Source organism: Ranitomeya variabilis, chromosome 6 (assembly GCF_051348905.1).
Source record: "Ranitomeya variabilis isolate aRanVar5 chromosome 6, aRanVar5.hap1, whole genome shotgun sequence".
NCBI classification, from domain to species: Eukaryota; Metazoa; Chordata; class Amphibia; order Anura; family Dendrobatidae; genus Ranitomeya; species Ranitomeya variabilis.
In genome coordinates, this window is record NC_135237.1 from 579,623,046 (window position 1) to 579,635,478 (window position 12,433).

The window sequence follows — 12,433 nt, forward strand, 5'->3', positions numbered from 1 at the left end:
AGTTGTTGTCCAGTTTCTCCTGAGTATGCTGATACCCCATATGTGGGGGTAAACCACTGTTTTGGCACACGTCGGGGTTCGGAAGGGAAGTAGTGACGTTTTGAAATGCAGACTTTGATGGAATGCTCTGCGGGCGTCAGGTTGCGTTTGCAGAGCCCCTGATGTGCCTAAACAGTAGGAACTCCCCACAAGTGACTCCACTTTGGAAACTAGACCCCCAAGGGAACTTATCTAGATGTGTGGTGAGCACTTTGAACCCCCAAGTGCTTCACAGAAGTTTATAACGCAGAGCCGTGAAAATAATAAATGTGTTTCCTTTCCTCAAAAATATTTTTAGCCCAGAATTTTTTATTTTTGCAAGAGTAACAGGAGAAATTGGACCCCAAAAGTTGTTGTCCAGTTTCTCCTGAGTACGCTGATACCCCATATGTGGGGGTAAACCACTGTTTGGGCATATGCCGGGGCTCAGAATGGAAGTAGTGACGTTTTGGAATGCAGACTTTGATGGAATGGTCTGCGGGCATCATGTTACGTGTGCAGAGCCCCTGATATGCCTAAACAGTAGAAACCCCCCACAATTGACCCCATTTTGGAAACTAGACCCCCCAAGGAACTTATCTAGATGTGTGGTGAGCACGTTCAACCCCCAAGTGCTTCACAGAAGTTTACAACGCAGAGCCGTGAAAATAAAAAAATCATTTTTCTTTCCTCAAAAAAGATGTTTTAGCAAGCAATTTTTCATTTTCACAAGAGTAACAGGAGAAATTGGACCGCAATATTTGTTGCCCAGTTTGTTGTGAGTACGCTGATACCCCACATGTGGGGGTAAACCACTGTTTGGGCATATGCCGGGGCTCGGAAGGGAAGTAGTGGCATTTGAAATGCAGACTTTGATGGAATGGTCTGCGGGCGTCACGTTGCATTTGCAGAGCCCCTGATATGCCTAAACAGTAGAAACACCCCACAAGTGACCCCATTTTGGAAACTAGACCCCCCCAAGGAACTTATCTAGATGTGTGATGAGCACGTTCAACCCCCAAGTGCTTCACAGAAGTTTATAACGCAGAGCCGTGAAAATAAAAAATAATTGTTCTTTCCTCAAAAATTATGTTTTAGCAAGTAATTTTTTATTTTTGCAAGGGTAACAGGAGAAATTGGACCCCAACAGTTGTTGCCCAGTTTGTCCTGAGTACGCTGGTACCCCAAATGTGGGGGTAAACCACTGTTTGGGCGCACGTTGGGGCTTGGAAGGGAGGGAGCACCATTTGACTTTTTGAACGCAAGATTGGCTGGAATCAATGGTGGCGCCATGTTGCGTTTGTAGACCCCTGATGTGCCTAAACAGTGGAAACCCCTCAATTCTAACTTCAACACTAACCCCAACACACCCCTAATCCTAATCCCAACTGTAGCCATAACCCTAATCACAACCCTATCCCCAACACACCCCTAACCACAACCCTAACCGCAACACACCCGTAACCCTAATTCCAACCCTAATCCTATCCCTAATCCCAACCGTAACCCTAATCCCAACCCTAACCACAACTGTAACCCCAACACACCCCTAACCCTATCCGTAACCCTAACCACAAGCCTAATCTTAACCCTATTTCCAACCCTAGCCCTATTTCCAACCCTAACTCTAATTCCAACCCTAACCCTAAGGCTATGGGCCCACGTTGCGGATTCGTGTGAGATTTTTCCGCACGATTTTTGAAAAATCTGCAGGTAAAAGGCACTGCGTTTTATCTGCAGATTTACAGCAGATTTCCAGTGCTTTTTTGTGCGGATTTCACCTGCGGATTCCTATTGAGGAACAGGTGTAAAACGCTGCGGAATCCGCACAAAGAATTGACATGCTGCGGAAAATACAACGCAGCGTTTCTGCACTGAATTTTCCGCACCATGGGCACAGTGGATTTGGTTTTCCATAGGTGTACATGGTACTGTAAACCTGATGGAAAACTGCTACGAATTCGCAGCGGCGAATTTGCAGCGGCTAATCCGCTGCGGATCCGCGGCCAATCCGCTGCGGATCCGCGGCCAATCCGCTGCGGATCCGCGGCCAATCCGCTGCAGATCCGCGGCCAATCCACTGCGGATCCGCGGCAATCCGCTGCGGATCCGCAGCCAAATCCGCACTGTGTGCACATGCCATAACCCTAACCCTACCCCTACCCCTACCCCTACCCCTAACCCTACCCCTACCCCTACCCCTACCCCTAGTTCTAACCCTAACCCTAGTGGAAAACGAAAAAAAAAAATAAAACATTTTTTCTTTATTTTATTATTGTCCCTACGGGGGTGATAAAGGGGGGGGGGGTTATTTATTATTTTTTTTATTTTGATCGCTGTGATAGAACCTACCACAGCGATCAAAATGTACCTGTAAGGAATCTGCCGGCTGGCAGATTCGGCGGGCGCACTGAGCATGCGCCCGCCATTTTGGAAGATGGCGGCGCCCAGCGAGGAGACGTACGGACACCGGGAGGATCGGTAAGTATGAAGGGGTGGTGGGGGGGTGGATCGGAGCACAGGGGGGGTAATCGGAGCACAGGGGGGGTGAATACAAACAAGGAGGGAGCGGACAGGAGGACGGGGGAGCCGGCAGGCGGACAGAGGGGTTCGGACCCCATAACGGAGGACTGGGGGGGCGATCGGTGGGTGTGGGGGGGTCACTTGAGTATTTCCAGCCATGGCCGATGATATTGCAGCATCGGCCATGGCTGGATTGTAATATTTCACCAGTTTTTTAGGTGAAATATTACAAATCGCTCTGATTGGCTGTTGAAAGTGAAACTGCCAATCAGAGCGATCGTAGCCACGGGGGGGTGAAGCCACCCCCCCTGGGCTGAAGCACCACTCCCCCTGTCTCTGCAGATCGGGTAAAATCGGAGTTAACCCTTTCACCCGATCTGCAGGGACGCGATCATTCCATGACGCATACGCTGCGTCATAGGTCGGATTGGCACAGACTTTCATGACGCAGCGTATGCGTCAAAGGTCAGGAAGGGGTTAAATTTTAAATTACATCTTTTTAATTATGTTGATTAGACTCAATTGGACTGGAATTGACTGGAAGGTAACAGAATACCAACCACTACAATGTTTCGGTTTCTTTTCTCTTTCACCCCATAATACTTACCTTCCTACAATCTCCTGCAATCCCTCCACCTTGTAAGGAACTAGTCATTTCTCCCTCCATCCTCCCCAGCCATCTCACATTCTCCTCAGAACTGGTCCTCCACATACAATCCTTTTTCTCCAGACACACAAGGCCGCATCATGTCCTATCCTGCTCACACCTACTAATGCTCTGTCTGCTACTCCTCATCTCTGGTAATGTATCCTCAAATCCTGGCCCTCCCCAACACATCCCCACTCTCATTTCTAACCCCTTGCCACGATCCTCTACACGTATCCTCAACCATGACAACCTCATACCCATTCATCCAGCCCCCACTCCACTGGTCCACCTACCTTGAGCACTATGAACGCACGCTCCGCCTGCAACAAACTGCCATTTATCCATGACCTCTTCATCGCCAACAAACTCTCCTTCCTCGGCATCACTGAAACCTGGCTCACCCCCTCCGACTCAGCCTCTCCAGCTGCGCTTTCCTATGGCGGATTCCACCTCTCTCACACCTGTTGTGATCCGGTGACCTTGGAGCCGCATGACACTTTCTCTGGAGTAGGTGGAAACTATACTGACCGCAGATCCTGAACTAACACCGCAACTAGAAGTAGCCGTGGGGTGTGCCTAACAAACCCTAGACACCTCGACACAGCCGGAGGACTAAATACCCCTATAGATGGAAATAGGAATACTACCTTGCCTCAGAGCAGAACCCCAAAGGATAGGCAGCCCCCACGAATATTGACTGAGTAGGAGAAGAAAAGACACGCAGGCAGAAAACAAGATTTAGCAAAAGAGGCCACTCTAGCTAAATAGGAAAGGATAGGACAGAATACTAAGCGGTCAGTATTAAAACCCTTCAAAAATATCCACAGCAGATAATACAAAAAATTCCACAATCTAACTAAAGACGTGGAATGAATACCTGCAACCCCAGAGAATCCAACAAGACTGAGAAAATACTGACACAATCTAAGCTGGACAAGAAAACACAAAAGAATAGCACTGAATCGTGAAGCACACAGCATGTGTGCCACAGAAAAAAAAACAGACACTTATCTTTGCTGATTTGGCAGAAAGGCAGGAGGAACCAGGCAGAGGTCCAACACCTCCCAACAACAATTGACAACTGGCAAGGACTAATGGATCCTGCACACCTAAATACCCCAGTCAGAACTGCAATCAGCAGAAACACCTGACCAGGACTGCAACTCAGGGACAACTGCATTACCACCTACCACCACCGGAGGGAACCCAAAAGCAGAATTCACAACAGTAACCCCCCCCTTGAGGAGGGGTCACCGAACCCTCACCAGCGCCCCCAGGCCGATCAGGACAAGCCAGATGAAAGGCACGGACCAAATCAGCAGCATGGACATCAGAAGCAAAAACCCAAGAATTATCCTCCTGGCCATAACCCTTCCATTTGACAAGGTACTGAAGCCTCCGCCTCGAAAAACGAGAATCCAAAATCTTCTCAACCACATACTCCAACTCCCCATCAACCAACACAGGGGCCGGAGGATCAACAGAGGGAACAACGGGCACCACATATTTCCGCAATAAAGATCTATAAAAGACATTATGGATAGCAAAAGAGGCTGGAAGCGCCAATCGAAAAGACACCGGATTAATAATCCCAGAAATCCTATAAGGACCAATAAACCAAGGCTTAAACTTAGGGGAAGAAACCTTCATAGGAACATGACGGGAAGACAACCAAACCAGATCCCCAACCCAAAGCCGGGAACCAACACACCGACGACGGTTAGCAAAACGTTGAGCCTCCTCCTGAGACAACACCAAATTGTCCACCACATGAGCCCAAATCTGCTGCAACCTGTCAACCACAGAATCCACACCAGGACAGTCAGAAGGCTCAACCTGCCCAGAAGAAAAACGAGGATGAAAACCAAAATTACAAAAGAAAGGCGAAACCAAAGTAGCTGAACTAGCCCGATTATTAAGGGCAAACTCGGCCAATGGCAAAAAGGCCACCCAATCATCCTGATCAGCAGTCACAAAGCATCTCAAATAGGTCTCCAAGGTCTGATTAGTTCGCTCGGTCTGGCCATTTGTCTGAGGATGAAATGCAGAAGAAAAAGACAAATCAATGCCCAGCCTAGCACAAAAGGCCCGCCAAAACCTAGAAACAAACTGGGAACCTCTGTCGGACACAATATTCTCCGGAATACCATGCAAACGAACCACATGCTGAAAAAACAACGGAACCAAATCTGAAGAGGAAGGCAATTTAGGCAAAGGCACCAAATGAACCATCTTAGAAAACCTGTCACAAACAACCCAGATAACCGACATCCTCTGGGAAACCGGAAGATCAGAAATAAAATCCATAGAAATATGCGTCCAGGGCCTCTCAGGGACCGGCAATGGCAAAAGTAACCCACTAGCACGGGAACAACAAGGCTTGGCCCGCGCACAAGTCCCACAGGACTGCACAAAAGAACGCACATCACGCGACAAGGAAGGCCACCAAAAGGACCTACCAACCAAATCTCTGGTACCAAAAATACCAGGATGACCAGCCAACACGGAACAGTGAACCTCAGAAATCACTCTACTAGTCCATCTGTCAGGAACAAACAATTTCCCCACAGGACAGCGGTCAGGTCTGTCAGCCTGAAATTCCTGAAGAACCCGCCGTAAATCAGGGGAAATGGCAGAAAGGAACACCCCTTCTTTCAGAATGCCGACCGGTTCAAGGACCTCAGGAGAATCAGGCAAAAAACTCCTAGAAAGGGCATCAGCCTTAATATTCTTAGAACCCGGAAGATACGAAACCGCGAAATCAAAACGGGAAAAAAACAAGGACCATTGAGCCCGTCTAGGACTCAGCCATTTGGCAGACTCGAGGTAAATCAGATTCTTATGATCAGTCAGGACCACAATACGATGCTTAGCTCCCTCAAGCCAATGTCGCCACTCCTCAAACGCCCACTTCATAGCCAACAACTCCCGATTGCCGACATCATAATTGCGTTCAGCAGGCGAAAACTTGCGGGAGAAGAAGGCACACGGTTTCAAGGAACCCACAGAATCCCTCTGAGACAAAACGGCCCCTGCCCCAATCTCAGAGGCGTCAATCTCAACCTGAAATGGAAGGGAAACATCCGGTTGGCGCAACACCGGAGCAGAAGTAAATCAGCGTTTAAGCTCCTGAAAGGCAGAGACAGCCGCAGAGGACCAATTTGCCGCATCAGCGCCTTTCTTCGTCAAATCTGTCAAGGGTAGCCACGCTGGAGAAATTAGCAATGAAACGGCGATAAAAATTTGCAAAACCCAAAAATTTGTGAAGGCTCTTCACGGATGTGGGTTGAATCCAATCATAAATGGCCTGAACCTTAACCGGATCCATCTCCATAGATGAGGGAGAAAAAATGAAGCCCAAAAAAGAAACCTTCTACACCCCAAAGAGGCACTTAGACCCCTTCACAAACAAAGCATTGTCACGAAGGATCTGAAATACCATCCTGACCTGTTCCACATGAGACTCCCAATCATCGGAAAAAATCAAAATATCGTCCAAATATACAATCAAGAATTTATCAATATAAGTCCGGAAGATATCATGCATGAAGGATTGAAAAACAGATGGAGCATTAGTGAGCCCGAATGCCATCACAAGGTATTCAAAATGGCCTTCGGGCGTATTAAACACAGTTTTCCATTCATCACCCTGTTTAATACGAACAAGATTATACGCCCCCCGAAGGTCAATCTTAGTAAACCAACTAGCCCCCTTAATCCTAGCAAACAAATGAGAAAGCAAAGGTAAAGGGTATTGAAACTTGACCGTGATCTTATTCAAGAGGCGATAATCAATACAAGGTCTCAAGGAGCCATCCTTCTTAGCAACAAAAAAATATCCCGCTCCCAACGGTGAAGAAGATGGCCGAATATGCCCTTTCTCCAAAGACTCCTTAACATAACTCCGCATGGCGGTATGTTCAGGCACAGACAGGTTGAAAAGTCGGCCCTTAGGAAACTTACTGCCTGGAATCAAGTCAATAGCACAATCACAGTCCCTGTGCGGTAGAAGGGAACTGGACTTGGGCTCATCGAATACATCCTGAAAATCAGACAAAAACTCTGGAATTTCAGAAGAGGAAGAAGAGATTGACATCAAAGGAACATCATTATGAACCCCCTGACAACCCCAACTAGTCACAGACATAGACTTCCAATCCAACACAGGATTATGTACCTGCAACCACGGAAAACCCAGCACGATAACATCATGCAAATTATGCAACACCAGAAATCGACAATCTTCCTGATGGGCTGGCACCATGTGCATGGTCACCTGTGTCCAAAACTGAGGCTTATTTTTAGCCAAAGGTGTAGCATCAATCCCCCTTAAAGGAATAGGGTTCTGCAAAGGCTGCAAGGGAAAACCACAACGCCTGGCAAACTCAAAATCCATTAAGTTCAAGGCGGCGCCTGAATCCACAAATGCCATGACAGAAAATGATGACAATGAGCAGATCAAGGACACCGATAACAAATTTAGGTTGTACAGTACTGATGGTAAATGAACTAGCGATCCTTTTTGTCCGCTTAGGGCAGACTGAAATGACATGAGAAGCGTCGCCACAATAATAACACAACCTATTCTGATGTCTGAGTCCTTGTCGTTCTGTCCTAGACAGAATCCTATCACACTGCATTGGCTCAGGAATTGGCTCTGAGGATGACGCCACAGCGTGTAGGTCTACGCTCCCGCAAACGCCGATCAATCTGAATGGCCAGAGACATAGAATCACTCAGACCGGAAGGCGTGGGAAACCCCACCATAACATCTTTAACGGATTCAGAAAGACCCTTTCTGAAAATTGCCGCCAAAGCATCATCATTCCATTTAGTCAACACAGACCATTTTCTGAATTTCTGACAATACAATTCTGCCGCCTCTTGACCCTGAGACAGGGCCAACAAGGTCTTCTCCGCTTGATCCACAGAATTCGGTTCATCATATAATAATCCTAAAGCCTGAAAAAAGGAGTCTACATTAAGCAAAGCAGGATTCCCAGATTCCAGGGAAAATGCCCAATCCTGTGGATCACCACGCAGCAGGGAGATGACGATTTTAACCTGCTGAATGGAATCACCGGAGGATCGAGGTCTCAAATCAAAAAACAGTTAACAATTGTTTTTAAAACTCTAAAATTTGGACCTGTCACCAAAAAACAAATCAGGAGTAGGAATCTTCGGTTCTAAAACAGGAGTCTGAACAATATAATCAGAAATACCCTGTACCCTAGCAGCAAGCTGGTCTACACGAGAAGCTAATTCCTGAACATCCATGCTAGCACAAGACTCCTCAGCCACCCATAAATAAAGAGGGAAAAAAAAAGACAAAACAGACTGCAGAAAAAAAAATGGCTCAACACCTTTCTTCCCTTCTTCTGAGATGCATTTAGCTCATTATTGGCCAGTTGTACTGTTGTGATCCGGTGACCTTGGAGCCGCATGAAACTTTCTCTGGAGTAGGTGGTAACTATACTGACCGCAGATCCTGAACTAACACCGCAACTAGAAGTAGCCGTGGGGTGTGCCTAACAAACCCTAGACACCTCGACACAGCCGGAGGACTAAATACCCCTATAGATGGAAATAGGAATACTACCTTGCCTCGGAGCAGAACCCCAAAGGATAGGCAGCCCCCACGAATATTGACTGTGAGTAGGAGAAGAAAAGACACACGCAGGCAGAAAACAAGATTTAGCAAAAGAGGCCACTCTAGCTAAATAGGAAAGGATAGGACAGAATACTAAGCGGTCAGTATTAAAACCCTTCAAAAATATCCACAGCAGATAATACAAAAAATTCCACAATCTAACTAAAGACGTGGAATGAATACCTGCAACCCCAGAGAATCCAACAAGACTGAGAAAATACTGACACAATCTAAGCTGGACAAGAAAACACAAAAGAATAGCACTGAATCGTGAAGCACACAGCATGTGTGCCACAGAAAAAAAACCAGACACTTATCTTTGCTGATTTGGCAGAAAGGCAGGAGGAACCAGGCAGAGGTCCAACACCTCCCAACAACAATTGACAACTGGCAAGGACTAATGGATCCTGCACACCTAAATACCCCAGTCAGAACTGCAATCAGCAGAAACACCTGACCAGGACTGCAACTCAGGGACAACTGCATTACCACCTACCACCACCGGAGGAAACCCAAAAGCAGAATTCACAACACACCCCTCGTTCCAGGAACAAACGTGGTGGAGGAGTTGGCTTGCTCCTGTCCGACACCTGCTCCTTTACTCCAATCCCGCTACCACCCTCCGCTTCTCTTCCTTCGTTTGAGGCTCACTCCATCCGCATCTATTCCCCCTCCAACCTCCAGCTGGCTGTCATCTACCGCCCCCCAGAACTAGCCATCTCCACCTCTCTCGACCACTTCACCACCTGGCTACTTCATTTCCTCTCTGCTGACATCCCCACTATCATCATTGGTGACTTCAACATCCCCATTGACACTTCCACCTCAGCTGCATCTAAACTTTTATCACGGACTGCCTCCTTTGGCATCACTCAATGGTCCTCTGAGGCCACTTACAAAGATGGCCACATGCTGGACCTCATCTTCACCCACCTCTGCTCCCTTACTAATCTCGCTAACTCACCCCTCCTCCTGTCTGACCACAACCTACTGACATTCTCTTCCCTCTCCTCTCCTAGTGCTCAATCCCCACTCCACAAACTCACCCTCGCAGAAATCTCAAACATCTCAACTTACAATCAATCACTCTCTGAGTCCCTTCTCCCTCTTACAGATATAGCCTTCCCTTCATGACACAGATGCTGCTGCCACTTTTTATAACACCACAATAACACTCAATTCGGCCTCCGCGCTCATGCATAGCAAAACTCGTACACTCAACAGGCAGCCCTGGCTGACCAGCCTGACCAAAGAACTGAGACGGGCTTCCAGGGTCGCTGAGTGGAGATGGAAGAGATCCCGCTCTGCAGACCACTTCACTGCATACAAGCAGTCCCTCGCCATCTTCAAGTCCACGCTCACTGCCGCAAAACAAACTTACTTCTCATTTCCTCCCTGTCTCACAACCCTAAACAGCTTTTCAACACTATTAATTCTCTACTCCGCCCCCCCATTCCCCCTCCCTCCCCTCTCACTTCTGCTGTAGACTGTGTCTCCTTCTTTAAACAGAAGACCGATACGATCAGAGAAAGCTTTGGCCCACAGCGCCCACTGCCCCTCTTAGCTGCTCAACCCTGCTCCTCCAAAACCAGCTCCTCCACCATGACAGAAGATCAGCTCTCCACCCTCCTGTCAAGATCACACCTCACCACCTGCACACTCGACCCGCTCCCATCCCACCACATCCCTAACCTCACCAGTCTTCATCCCAACCCTAACACACCTCTTCAACCTCTCACTCACAACAGGTGTCTTCCCCTTATCCTTCAAGCATGCCAAGATCACACCCATCCTCAAAAAGCCCTCCGTCAACCCATCCTCTGTGTCTAGCTATTGCCCGATATCTCTCCTCCCTTATGCCTCCAAATTACTGGAGCAACACGTCCATCTTGAACTGTCCTCCCACCTCTCCTCCTGCTCCCTCTTTGATCGGTTACAATCTGGCTTCCATCCCCATCACTCAACTGAAACTGTCCTAACTAAAGTCACCAATGACCTACTCACTGCCAGGAGCAAGCGACACTACTCTGTCCTCCTTCTCCTGGACCTGTCTTCTGCCTTCGACACTGTGGACCACTCCCTTCTTCTACAGATCCTCTCATCTCTTGGCATCACACACTTGGCCCTATCCTGGATCTCGTCATATCTTACAGACCGAACATTCAGTGTCTCCCTCACCCACACCACCTCCTCACTTCGCCCCTTGTCAGTGTTCCACAAGGCTGTTCTAGGACCCCTATTCTTCTACATCTTTGGCCTTGGACAGCTCATAGAATCCCATGGTATGCAGTACCATCTCTATGCCGATGACACGCAGATCTACCTATCCGCACCTGACCTCACCTCCTTACCAAAATCCCGCACTGACTGCTATTTCAGCCTTCTTTTCTGCTTGCTTTCTACAACTGAATATGGACAAAACAGTATTCATCATCTTTTCCCCATCTCACTCTACCCCTCCACCAGACCTATCCATCAATGTCAATGGCTGCTCACTTTCCCAAGTCCCACACGCCCTCTGCCTCGGGGCGATCCTCGACTCTGCCCTCTCTTTCAAGCCACATATCCAAGCCGTTGCCTCCTCTGTTATGGACCTGGTGGTTAGGAGCACCCGGAATGACCTGATGAGTAAACTCAAAATCGGGACTAGCTCTGGGGAAGTGGGAACTCTGCTGACCGCAAACCCTACTCCTATCACACACACTAGAAATAGCCGTGGAGCGTGCCTAACTCTCCCTAGACGCCTCTTCACAGCCTAAGAGCTAACTACACCTAAAGATAGAAATAGAAGCCTTACCTTGCCTCAGAGAAATTACCAAAGGTAAAGGCAGACCCCCACATATATTGACTGTGAGTTAAGAGGAAAGTCACAAACACAGGAATGAAACAGATTTTAGCAAAGGAGGCCAGATTTCACTAAATAGTCAGAGAATAGAAAAGGGAACTATGCGGTCAGCACAAAAGACTACAAAAAACCACGCAGAGTAAGCAAAAAAACTCCCCACACCGACTCACGGTGTGGAGGTGCCACTCTGCACCCCCAGGGCTTCCAGCTAGCAAGGGAATATCATGATAGCAAGCTGGACTAGAAATTAGCAGTACTAAGAAATATATTCAGGAAGCAGTAACAACAAATGAACTAACAAAGACTTAGCTTCTGCTGGAGTAGACAGGTCCTCAGAGAAGTCCAAGAGAGATCTGAACCAATACTGGAACATTGACAGCTGGCATTAAGTAACGATCTGAGTGGAGTTAAATAGGGAAGCCAGCATAGCAATAAACGAGAGCAGCTGATAAAGCCAACCTCAGTGACCAGCAGTTCCGCTCGAAGCCACCAGAGGGAGTCCAAGAGCAGAACTAGCCAAAGTACCATTCATGACCACAGGAGGGAGTCCGAGAACGGAATTCACAACACTCCTCCTGCTGTCTCAAACTCAAAAATATCTCCCAGATCCGAACATTCCTTGACCGCGACACCACAAAAACGCTAGTGCATGCCCTTATCTCCCGCCTTGACTACTGCAACCTCCTACTCTCTGGACCCCCCCTCTAATCCATCTTACACTGACTCCGACTAATCCACCTGTCCCCCC